Below are 13860 nucleotides of genomic sequence, written 5' to 3'. Positions count from 1 at the left end.
ATGAATTTATGCAGTCAGGCAGATTTTTATGTTTTAATGATATCTGAAGCAGATAAGAAACATCTATTTTTGTTTTTATTATAATATGAGCTGAAATCGCAAGAGATAAAATGATCTTACTTAAAATTACTTTGCAGAAACACATTACTAGCATAACGCTTACTGTAATTTTGCTAGCTTCTTCCAGTGTTCATTTTCATGATGCTGTTATATGGTTGGAATAGGTACAAGTTTATTTAAAAGTTTCTGTTAGTGATAAGCTGAGACTATAACATATGACATGAAAGTTAACCCACGGACTCATTAAGATCCACTGGCATCATTTTATATCTTATATTAATTTCAAAGCCAGTACGTGCTTATTGTGTAAAACTAGGCAGTCCCAACATATATAAAAGAGACAGCGTGAATCATCTGCAATCCCGCCCAGAAGAAACAACCACTAACATTTTGCTGATTTCTATCCATTCGTTTTCTAGATGCATTGTATGAACAGATACCAATTAATCTGGCTGAGACCTTGCTGATTATAATATGTATCTGTTATTCATTAATCACTTATTTTATATGACATTGTCATGATTTTTGAATGTCCTTAAAATCTTTCTGACATAATGATATCATATAAATTATTATATATTTAACCATTTCTGTTTTAGGAAATACGATATACTTTTTAATTTTCTTACTCTTCTAAGTAATATTTCAATGAATACCTTTGTACATTTATGTTTACATAAAAGGTTACATTCAAGATTATTTTCTTGGGGCGCCTGGGTGGCTCAGTGGGTTAAGCCGCTGCCTTCGGCTCAGGTCATGATCTCAGAGTCCTGGGATCGAGCCCCACATCGGGCTCTCTGCTCGGCAGGGAGCCTGCTTCCTCCTCTCTCTCTGCCTGCCTCTCTGCCTACTTGTGATCTCTCTGTCAAATAAATAAATAAAAAAAATCTTTAAAAAAAATGTTAAAGATTATTTTCTTAGCATAAATTCCTAGAAAGGGAATTAGTGATTCACAGGATATAAGCATTTGAAACACTACAGATGCAATGTAACTGCTGAAGAACACATCATTTTCTATTCTTGCCAGCCATATACCTATGTTAACCCTACAAAATCCTAGTAGTTTCAAGTAACATGGTTTTTGTCACTAATCTGAAAATTGCTCAGTTTAGTTTTAATCTACATTGATTAAATTGTGAGATTAAATGTTCTGTAGGTTTATTGGCTATTGTTATATCCATAAATCATCTATGTCTTTCATATATTTTAACAGTTTAAGTTATTTGTATTACATTTTTATATGTACAAATTCTTTCAAATATTTTTCCCCTCTATTTCTGGGTTTTTACTTTAATTAGTGATTATTTATTTTTTTGATATTTTAATATATAAGTTTCAAAAATAGTTTAGCCAATTCCATCAATCTCGATTCTATAATATCTTCTCCCAAGAAATTTTAGATATATAATTTGATTTCTCCTCCTTTCCCTTCTTTGATATTCCATTTTTGTGGTAAGGTGAGAAACTCTGGTAATTATTTCTTTCTATTTATTATTATGGTTCACTTATCAAGCCTTAATATATGACACATATTAGGGTATTTTTAACGATCATCAAGTATGTTCCACTGACCTATTCAGTGATTTCTTTAGAAATACAATGCTGCTTTAGCTTTTATACTGATGTTCAGAGGTTTTTCTTTAAGGCAGACTACAACTTTAAGATATATATTTAACTAAGAATTCAAGCCTTTCAAAAACCTTCTCAAAATTACTAAAATTAGCTGTTACTCTGAAAAATTATTACCATGCACAGTTTTACTCAGTAGTACATGAAACATTTATTGAATGGTTTCATTATGGCAGATATTGAGAATATAGAAAGCAGTACGATAGTATAGAGATATGACTTTTGCTTTATTGAGGAAAATGTATAATTCTTCCTTTTGAGAATTCGCAGGCTTTTTCGATATCTGAACATTTAGCCACAGGCATTTTACTTAATAAATAGCAATCATAGCTATTAATCCTCAGCTAAATTGTCTCCCCTCTCAAAAACCTTCTTTATCACTTGAAATATTTTTGGCATTAGCTATTTCTTTCAGAAGAACAGAAGCACCCAAATTACTATAATTTCAAGGTTGCGTGAAAAGAGAAACATTATGTAGAAATAAAAGAGCTTAGATAAAGCTCAACAACTTAGCTACATACCTAACCGTGAACAAGGTTGAAAATGCAAACCTGTTCTGTGATACCTTACTTGAAAGAGCCTACATTAAGGTTACAAGAATTCACCAAAATATTTTTAAGAGAAAAATATTTTTAACAATAAAGAAATATTTTTGCTCTGAAATATCTAAAATAGATAATATAAAAACATTTCAGATTCCTCCATCTTAAAACATTGAGAACACTGTCTTGGTAAAGAACATTCCTTAAAACAGTCACTTTAGTGAGTGAAGATCTCTAGAAGCGGGTGAAAGACAGTTCATAATTAGATATTTGCCAGGAAATCCACGCCCAGCTCTGAAAAACAACAGATGGCAGCAATAACAATGAAAACTTGCCGCAGATCCTCTCTGGCACACTTTCAAAATGGTCATTTATATTTCCTATCACAAACATCTAACTGCTGTCTCCTTATACTGTATGCATGGATATAGAAGGGAAAAAAATGCAATAATGACACTTGAACTGCCTTAACAGGGAAAGAAATAAACTTGAAAGCAAGGCTGAGGTGACAGCAAGCCTCTGGCTAGGTGTGAGATCCTGAGATTTCCCCAGCATAAACCCATTGCTGATGCTTTGCCTAAACTCCTTCCAGGGTTGAAAGGTTGCCAGTGTCTCCCAGGATACTGTTATATTTCCCACACCTTTTCTCTGTGTTTCTGAGCCCTGCTTAGTAACTGTCATTTGATTCTGCTTCCTTCCAGAAGATTTCAGTCCGGTGGTTTTTGTTGCTGATCCTGAACCATAACATCTGATCAGATTTATTTGTCTTCCTTCCAGCAGGAGGTGAGGATTCAAAAAAGGTGATGCTTAAAAGATGAAGCAGTGGTGTGTCAAGAGATCATCTGTCACCCCAGGCAAGCAAAGTGGAGTTAGGGCACACGCAAGAAGACAATCAGGTAGAACAGAAGCAAGCAAGAGAGAGGTCGCAGAGTCCTAGCACAGCACAGAATTAGGGGATTTACAGGAGTTGAAAAGGCTCAAAACATAAACAGGAGAGATGTGATATCCAGAGGTGATTAAAAACAAACAAACAAAAAAGACTTTGTCATCCAGAAAGGGAGCATTTCTGGGATCCCTGGGTGGCTCAGTCATTAAGCATCTGCCTTGGGCTCAGGTCATGATCCCAGGGTCCTGGGATCTAGCCCTGCATTGGGCTCTCTTCTGGGCAGGAAGCCTGCCTCTCCCTCTCCCACCCGTCTGCTTGTGTTCCCTCTCTCACTATGTCTCTGTCAAATAAATAAATAAAATCTTAAAAAAAGGTGGGGGGGATTTCTATCACTAGAGCAGAAATCAACTTCCCAGGGTTTGGTGAAGGCAAACAGAAGGGTCTGAGAGAGAGAATGATATAAGGATCGGATGAAAAGCAACTCCTGAGGGGAGAGGCAAGATGGTGGAGCAGTAGCAGACTGAGATACTATCAGCCTGCAGGAATTCAGCTAGATATGTATCAAACCATTCTGAACACCTAAAAACTCAACAGGAGATAGAAGAAAAGAAGAGCAGTAATTCTAGGAACAGAAAATCAACCACGTTCTGAAAGATAGGATGTGCAGAGAAGTGAATACGAAGTGACAGGAAGATAGACTGTGGGGGGAGGGGCCAGCTCCCAGCAAGCAGTGGAGCAGCAGAGCAGAAGTCTGCTCCACTGAGGGATATTGCTCCAGAGGCTAAGCAGGGGTAGCGCCCTCCGGGGACAGTGTGGTCTCAGGTCCCACGGAGTCACAGAAAGATCAAGGGTGTCTAAGTGTGGCAGAGCTGCCAGATATTGGAGCAGGGATGTCAGCTGCAGAGACAGAGCCAAGGAGTGAGCTTTCAGATCAGGGTTACCTGAAACGGTGATCCAAGGCACAGCTGGACCACTGTTCTTCAAGCAGGGACCCCACAAGTGGCAGATCTGGGGAGACTGACCTTCCTCCTCTGGAAGAGCAGTGTGGCAGGAATCTGTTGTGTTTGGGGCCATGCATCAGAGACAGAAACACTTGGTCACAGGCTGGGTAAGCCCCAGGGCAGCCATAGACCAGGGATATGGGAGTGATTAACTGCTTTTCTCTGAGGGTGCACTGAGGGGAGGGGCCCTGAGCTCTCAGCTGCCATGGGCTGGAGACTAGGAGACTGCCATTTTCATTCCTGTCCTCCAAAGCAGTATGGAAAGCATTCAGGGAACAAAAGCTCCGAGAGTGAACCTGAGCAGATTACTTAGCCCAGGCCCTGGCGAGGGTGGTGCAGTTCTGCCTCAGACAAAGACATTTGAGAATCACTGCAACAAGCCTCTCCTCCAGAAGGTCAGCAAGAACATCCAGCCAAGACCAAGCTCTCTGCTCAAGGAGAAAAGCAGAACTCCAGAGCTAGGGGAGAGCAATGCATGGAATTCATGGCTTTCTCCCCATGATCCTTTAGTCTTTCAAAGTTAAATTAAATTTTTTAACTTTATTTTTTTCATATTTCAATTTTTTTAACTTCTCTTTTAACGTTGTTTAACTAGGTAATCTTAACATCTAAAAATTTTTTTTAACCTTCATTATTATATTCATATCTTATCCTTCATTGTATTCAACCTTATTTTTTGTATACATATAGGGTGTTTTTTTTAATATAAAAAATTTTGGGATACAATTTCTTCCAATAGATCAAAATATAACCTAAATCTAGCACAGGGCTTTGTCCTAGTCTTCAGCCTGAGCAAATTCGTTCCTCTTTTTTCTTTCTTTCTCTCTTTATCCAACCAATTTATCAATTCTTTTTTAGAATTTCTTTTTAAATTTTCATCTTTATATTCATATTCCATCTCTTCATCGTGTTTACTCTTATTTTTGTGTATTTATAAGTTTTTCTTTCTTTAAAATTTTGGGATATAGTTTCTTCTAAGAGACCAAAACACACCCAAAATCTAATGGGTAGCTCTGTTCTATTCATCAGTCATATATATATATATATATATTTTTTTTTTTTCCCCCTTTCTTCTCCTCCTGGTTTAGGATCTCTTCTGATTTGGTTTGCGTGCATTTTTTTGCCACTCTTTTAGTTTTTTTTTTTTTAATTTATTTTTTAATTTTTAAATTTTTATTTATTTATTTTTTTATTTTTGGATTTTTTGCCATTCTTTTAGTATTTTATTCTCTCATTCATAAGTTCATATCTGGATAAAATGGCAAGGCAGAAAAATTCACCACACACACACAGAAAAGAACAAGAGGCAGAACTGACAGCTAGGGACCTAATCAATATGGACATTAGTAATATGTCGGATCTAGAGTTCAGACTGATGATTCTCAAGGAGCTAGGTGGGCTCAAAAAAGGCATGAAGGTATTAGAGAAACACTGTCTGGAGAAATAAAATCCCTTTCTGGAGAAATAAAAGAACTAAAATCTAACCAAGCTGAAATAATAATAATAATAAAAAGCCATTGATGAGGTGCAATCAAAAATGGAGGCTCTTGCTGCTAGGATAAATGAGGCAGAAAAGAGAATTAGTGATATAAAAGACCAAATGACAGAGAATAAAGAAGCTAACGAAAGAGAAAAAAACAACTACTGTACCATGAGGGGAGAATTCACAAGATAAGTGATGTCATAAGATGAAACAATATTAGAATAATTGAGATTCCAGAAGAAGAAGAAAGACAGAGGGGGCAGAGGTATACTAGAGCCAATTATAGTAGAGAATTTCCCTCATATGGCCAAGGGAACAAGCATCAAAATCCAAGAGGCATAGAGAACTGTCCTCAAAATCAATAAAAATAGGTCTAGCCCCATCCATCATCTAATAGTAAAGCTTACAAGTCTTAGTGACAAAGAGAAAATCCTGAAAGCAGCTTGGGACAAGAAGTCTGTAACATACAATGGTAGAAATATTAGATTGGCAGCAGATTTAACCACAGAGACCTGGCAGGCCAGAAAGAACTGGCATGATATATTCAGAGGACTAAATGAGAAAAATATGCAGCCAAGAATACTATACCCAGCTACACTATCACTGAAAATAGAAGGAGAGAGAAAAAGCTTCCAGGGCAAACAAAAATAAAAGAATTTGCAAACACCAAACCAACCCTATAGGAAATATGAAAAGGTTCCTCTAAGCAAAGAGAGAGCCTAAAAGTAGTAGAACAGAAAGGAACAGAGACAATCTACAGTAATAGTCACCTTATAGGCATTACAATGGCACTAAAATCATATCTTTCAATAGTTACCCTGAATGTAAATGGGCTAAATGCCCCATTCAAAAGACACAGTGTATCAGAATGGATAAAAACAAAACAAAACAAAACAAAAAAAAAACCCCATACCCATTAATATGCTGTCTACAAGAAACTCATTTTAGATCCAAAAACACTTTCAGATTGAAGGTGAGGGGATGAAAAGCCATTTACCATGCTAATGGACATCAAAAGAAAGCTGGGGTGGCAATCCTTATATCAGATACATTAGATTTTAAGCCAAAGACTATAATAAGAGGTGAGGAAGGGCACTATATTGAACCCAAAGGGTCTGTCCAACAAGAAGATCTAACAATTTTAAATATCTATGCCCCTAATGTGGGAGCAGCCAACTATATAAACCAATTAACTACAAAAACAAAGAAACACATCGACAATAATACAGTAATAGTAGGGGACTTTAACACTGCCCTCACTTAAATTGACAGATTGTCCAAGGAAATGAAGGCCATAAATGACACACTGGACCAGATGCACATCACAGATATATTCAGAACATTCCATCCCAAAGCAACAGAATACACATTCTTCCTTAGTGCGCATGGAACATTCTCCAGAATACATAACATCCTGGATCACAAATTGGGTCTCAACTGGTACAAAAGATTGGGATCATTCCCTACATATTTTTAGACCACAATGCTTTGAAGCTAGAACTCAATCACAAGAGGAAAGTTGGAAAGAACTTAAATGCATGGGAAGCTAAAGAGCATCCTACTAAAGAATGAATGCATCAACCAGGAAATCAAAGAATTGAAAAAATTCATGGAAATAAATGAGAATGAAAACACAACTATTCAAAATCTCTGGGACACAGCAAAGGCGGCCCTGAGAGGAAACTATATAGCAGTACAAGCCTTTCTCAAGAAACAAGAAAGGTCTCAAATCCACAACCTAACCCTACACCTAAAGGAGCTGGAGAAGGAACAGCAAAGAAAGCCTAAACCCAGCAGGAGAAGAGAAATCATAAAGATCAGAGCAGAAATCAATGAAATAGAAACCAAAAGAATGATAGAAAAAAATCAACAAAACTAGGAGCTGGTTCTTCGCAAGAATTAATAAGATTGATAAACCCCTGGCCAGACTTATCAAAAAGAAAAGAGAAAGGGCCCATATAAATAAAATCACAAATGAAAGAGGAGAAATCACAACAAATACCAAAGAAATACAAACCATTATAAGAACATATTATGAGCAACTACACACCAGCAAATTTGACAATCTCGAAGAAATGGATGCATTCCTAGAGACATATAAACTACCAAATCTGAACCAGGAAGAAATACAAAATGTGAACAGACCCATAACCAGTAAGGAGATTGAAGCAGTCATCAAAAATCTCCAAACAAACAAGAGCCCAGGGCCAGACAGCTTCCCAGGGAAATTTTACCAAACATTTAAAGAAGAATTAATTCCTATTCTTCTGAAACTGTTCCAAAAAAACAGAAATGGAAGGAAAACTGACAAACTCATTTTATGAGGTCAGCATTACCTTGATCCCAAAACCAAAGACCCCATCAAAAAAGAGAATTACAGACCAATATCCTTGATGAACACAGATCTGAAAATTCTCACCAAAATACTAGCCAATAGGATCCAACAGTATATTAAAAAGATTATTCACCACAACCAAGTGGGATTTATTCCTGGTTGCAAGGTTGGTTCAAGATCCACAAATCAATCAATGTGATACAACACATTAATAAAAGCAAGAACAAGAACCATATGATACTCTCAATAGATGCTGAAAAAGCATTTGTCAAAGTACAGCATCCTTTCTTGATCAAAACTCTTCAAAGGGTAGGGATAAAAGGTACATACCTCAATATCATCAAAGTCATCTATTAGAAACAGAGTGAATATCTTTCTTAATGGGGAAAAATTGAAAGCTTTTCTGTTAAGGTCAGGAACATGGCAGGGATGTCTACTATCACCACTGCTATTCAACATAGTACTAGAAGTCCTAGCCTCAGCAATCAGACAACAGAAAGAAATAAAAGGCATCCGAATCAGCAAAGAAGAAGTCAAACTCTCACTCTTTGCAGATGATATGACACTTTATGTGGAAAACCCAAAAGATTGCACTCCAAAACTGCTAGAACTCATACAGGAATTCAGTAAAGTGTCAGCATATAAAATCAATGCACAGAAATCAGTTGCATTTCTATACACCAATAACAAGACAGATGAAAGAGAAATTAAGAAGTCAATCCCATATACAATTGCACCCAAAACCATAAGATACCTAGGAAAAAATCTAACCAAAGAGGCAAAGAATCTGTACTCAGAAAACTATGACGTATGCTTGAATGAAATGGAGGAAGACACAAAGAAATGGAAAAACGTTCCATGCTCATGGATTAGAAGAACAAATATTGTGAAAATGTCTATGCTACTTAAAGCAATCTACACATTTATTGCAATCCCATCAAAGTACCATCCATTTTTTTCAAAGAAATGGAACAAATAATCCTAAAATTTATATGGAACCAGAAAAGACCTTGAGTAGCCAGAGGAATGTTGAAAAGGAAAGCCAAAGTTGGTGGCATCACAATTCCAGACTTTAAGCTCTATTACAAAGTTGTAATCATTAAGACATATGGTACTGGCACAAAAACAGACACATAGATCAATGGAACAGAACAGAGAGCCCAGAAATAGACCTTCAACTCTATGGTCAATTAATCTTCAACAAAGCAGGAAAGAATGTCCAATGGAAAAAAGACAGTCTCTTCAACAAATGGTGTTGGGACAGCCACGTGCAGAAAAATGAAACTGGACAATTTCCTTACACCACACACAAAAATAGACTCCAAATGGATGAAAGACTTCAATGTGAGGCAGGAAACCACCAAAATCCTTGAAGAGAACACAGGAAGCAATCTCTTCGAACTCAGACACAGCAATTTTTCCCTAGAAACATCGCCAAATGCAAGGGAAGCAAGGGCAAACATGAACTACTGGGACATCATCAAGATCAAAAGCTTTTGCACACCGGGACGCCTGGGTGGCTCAGTTTGTTGAACGACTGCCTTCGGCTCAGGTCATGATCCTGGGAGTCCCGGGATCGAGTCCCGCATCGGGCTCCCAGCTCCATGGGGAGTCTGCTTCTCTCTCTGACCTTCTCCTCGCTCATGCTCTCTCTCACTGTCTCTCTCTCAAATAAATAAATTAAAAAAAAAATCTTTAAAAGCTTTTGCACACCAAAGGAAACAGAACTGACAGAATAGGAGAAGATATTTGCAAATGACATCTTAGATAAAGGGCTAGTATCCAAAATGTATAAAAAATTTATCAAACTCAACACCCAAAGAACAAATTATCCAATCAAGAAATGGGCAGAGGACATGAACAGACATTTCTGCAAAAAACATCCACATGGCCCACAGATACATGAAAAAGTGCTCCACATCACTCTGCATCAGGGAAATACAAATCAAAACTACAATGAGATACCCCCTCACACCAGTCAGAATGGTTAAATTAACAGGTCAGGAAATGAGAGATGTTAGGAAGGAGAAAGGGGATCCCTCCTACACTGTAGGTGGGCATGTAAGCTGGTGCAACCACTCTGCAAAACAGCATGGAAGTTCCTCAAAATGTTGAAAATTGAGCTACCCTACAACCCAGCAATTGCACTACTGGGTATTTACCCTAAAGAACAAATATAGTGATCCAAAGGGGCACGTACACCAGAATATTTATAGCAGCAATGTCCACAATAGCCAACCTATGGAAAGAACCTAGATATCCATCAACAGATGAATGGATAAAGAAGATGTGGTATATATATATACAATGGAATACTATGCAGCCAACAAAAGAAATGAAATCTTGACATTTGCAATGATGTGGATGGAACTAGAGGGTATTATGCTGAGTGAAATAAGTCTATCAGAGAAAGACAATTATATGATCTCCCTGAAAAGAGGAAGTTGAGAGGCAGAGTGGGCAGTTTTGGGGGTAGGGAAGGAAGAAATGAAACAAGATGGGATCGGGAGGGAGACAAACCATAAGAGAATCTTAATCTCACAAAACACATTGAGGGTTGCTGGGGGTAAGGGGATACGGAGAGGGTGGTTGGGTTATGGACATTGGGGAAAATATGTGCTATGGTGAGTGCTGTGAAGTGTGTAAGCCTGACATTTCACAGACCTGTAACCCTGGGGCAAATAATACATTATGTGTTAATAAAAATAATTAATAAAAAAAAGCAACTCCTCCTTTCCTGGTCATTTGTGATGCAGGTTGTGATGTTATTCCTTGTTCTTCTCAAAGGAGGAGAACCAGGCTTTATTCTATAATCACTGAAGAATTCATCACTGGTTGCAGCACATCCTATGTGATGCTGATTCATAGGACTGATCTTGAGAATTTTATGTCTCTTCCAAATAGTGAATTTAATACTACCTTGTGTTAGCTTCAGTAATAAGATATCTGAAAAACTCATCTCAGGCCAAAATGAGTTAAAATGTTAGGATCAACACTCAATTTTATGAGTAGGGTTTATTCCAATCTACCCCATCTCCGATTTTCCATATGGGTTCCTTCTAGGGTTGCCCATAGCTTGACAGCAAGTATCTTTACATGGTTCTAGGGGAGCATGGCTTTGAAATTAGTGTGGTCTAGATTTCAGCTACAAAGTCATTCAGCCATGCATATTTGAGTAGTGTACAACCTATGAAATCCTGCATGACCATCCTGGGTATCACCATGGGAGCACCTGCCCAGGACAAAAACCTAGAGTTCTCCATCTTGCATAACTTTAGTCTCTATATCTGATTGGTCACCAAGCTCAATCTGATTTGTATTGTCTCCATTTGCATTTCTTATCCCCACTGCCACTGTCTTAACTAATGATCTCTCTACTTCCAGTAGCCTACTGCCATCTCATAATTGCTATGTCTGTCTCGGGTCTGGGTTTCCAATGTATCCTCCAAAGAGCCAGAACAAATTATTTAGCTTGGCTGTTAAAACTTAGCATGGTACAAAGACTCTTTAAAGTCTATGGTTTAGGGGCATCTGGGTGGCTCAGTTGGTTAAGCAACTGCCTTCAGCTCAGTCATGATCCTGGAGTCCCGGGATTGAGCCCCGCTTCAGGCTCCCTGCTCAGCAGGGGGTCTTCTTCTCCCTCCAACCCTCCCCCTTCTTATGTTCTCTTTCTCATTCTCTCTCTCTCAAATAAATAAAATCTTTAAAAAAATATATCTATGGTTTAGCCTAGTTCCCCATTGCTTCCTTGCATACAGTCACACTGAGCTATTTCGCCCTAAGAGTGTTTTCTCAATTTGATGAGTTCATGCTTTCATTAATGCATTTCTCTACACATACATTCTTCTCACACTGTTATGTGTCCCCAGTTAAATTGTCCTCCTTCTCAAAAACCTTCTCCAAATGAACTTCCTTTATATTTTGAGAGTCTCCAGTTCACATATTTATAATTTTCATTATAGCACTTTCTCCACAAATTGATATTGCTTATTTTATTTATCTATATTTTTCATTGGGAGGTGATCTGCTTGAAGGTAGTTATGGACAGATTTTTGATTACATGAAACATTTTATAAAATATATGTGTGTGTATGTGTATGTATATATATTTATTGATACGTTTACAAAAGTCCAAGTTACATTAATAATAGGTTTATACAAGATTGGGGGATTTAATTCTCAGAAAGCTAAACAATTACAAGCCCTCTAATTTCTGCTTATCTTTTAAACAAAGTTTCTAAAAATAAAATACCTCCTTCATTTTTTCTTCAAATGTTAACATGTGAAAGACTGGTTTGAGTCCAGTGAGGATTTCAGTGAGGCAAAAGGTATAGATTTTGGCATTCCTAAGCCAAGTTTTTCCAATGATTTTCATTCCTTTATCATACCTCCTCCCTAAGTGGTCATTCCTTTATCATACCTCCTCCCTAAGTGGTCTCATTCAATCTCATTATAACAAAATCTTCAGTTCAGACCTATACAAAGTAGCTAAGTTTTACCGAGTGGCTAAAATACATGAAAGACAGTATGTCCAATACTAGAATCACTGCTTAACTCACTCTATGGACAAGCAGAAACTACGACTAAGTGAACTACAAATATAACTCTCCATCTGTGCTCACACAAGAGGATGGGCTCTTTGAGGGGAGTGCTGAAATGAACACCAGGAATACTTCATGTTTATAAATCACATTCATTCATGTTCTTTCTCTCTCTTACCCTTACTCTTCCATCAAGATTTGAGCTTGGATTGATTGAGGAAGTTTACAGAAGCCACTTCCAGCAACTGGATTATCTTCTTATGAAGCCATTATCACTTGCAAGACTCTTGGGAACTGAGGTCTCATTAAGTGTGCAAGGTATTGACAAAGTAAATGTATAGTAGGAAACACTTTGCCATCATACCAAGTCTGCTAGCATATCAAGAAATATTTTCTAATATCTTTGATGGGCAAGGCACTACAAGCATTATGTCCTTCTGCTTTATAATCTGGCAATTAAAAACAACTTAACTTTTTCTTCAATCTTCATCATGTTCTTGAGTTTTCTAAAGAATAGGACAACTTATAATTATGTATTTACAAAGTGTTATAATTATGACTTCAAAGAATTAAATGCTTTAGGATGCTCAGAATGGTATAGCAAGGCTAAGGTAGTCCTCAAAGTTTAAATATGTAATTTGTAACCATTTCAGTAATTACTGTAGTTTATCAGGTACAAATTTCTGATTTGGGAATTATTTTCTTCTCATTAAAATTTTATAACATTATATCCATTGAATCATTTCAACTAAAAACAAACATTGCATTACTTAACAACCCGGACATAATGTAAACATAAGTATTCCAAATTAATATTTTCTAGACTTACTATTGGGATCAAGGACAAGCCAACTTCATTGTTTCATGTTAGGAAGAAATTCTCAGCTGGCTCAAGACTTCACAATTATCTCTACAGGTTTTTAATAAATTCTTCAATGAAGGGAGACAAAATGAACACCTAATCCTCTGTATTCAAACTGGTACTTTAGAACTTCTTAAAAAATAAAACAGGAATAAAATGATTATTATTTTTAAGACCCATGTCCGTAAATGACATTTCTTTGAATATGCTCTGGAATTAATATATCTCCTAATGTAAAAGTAAAGATGATTTTGGGTAGAGAATAAGGTTTACTGGGAAAGAAAAAGCTTGTCTATATTTCCACTTAATGCTCCGCTGTCCTTTTGTTTTGTTTTTGTTAATCCCTAGAGTCCTTTTGTTTTGCCAAACTGAAGCACAGTTTCAGGCCTCTAATCCCTACAGCTTTTCCACTGCTTTGCAAATCTTTATTCCAGACTGATGTGTGTTTTATTTCCAAATATATATCTGGATTTGTTGTATCACTTCCATCACAATTTCATATATTATTAGACTTTGAGTAC

The 13860-nt window shown here is 36.9% G+C and overlaps 1 protein-coding gene across 3 annotated transcripts in view; it reads right to left on the bottom strand.

The window, feature by feature from the left end:
- NAV3 (neuron navigator 3) overlaps positions 1–13860 on the bottom strand; it is a 617699-nt gene that overhangs the window by 105000 nt on the left and 498839 nt on the right. The gene's annotated exons all lie outside the window — the stretch shown is intronic.

The sequence above is a fragment of the Lutra lutra genome, chromosome 8 (genome assembly GCF_902655055.1).
Source record: "Lutra lutra chromosome 8, mLutLut1.2, whole genome shotgun sequence".
In the NCBI taxonomy this organism is placed as follows: domain Eukaryota; kingdom Metazoa; phylum Chordata; class Mammalia; order Carnivora; family Mustelidae; genus Lutra; species Lutra lutra.
The sequence above is the reverse complement of the archived record's forward strand: the minus strand, read 5'-3'. Positions and strand labels throughout refer to the sequence as shown.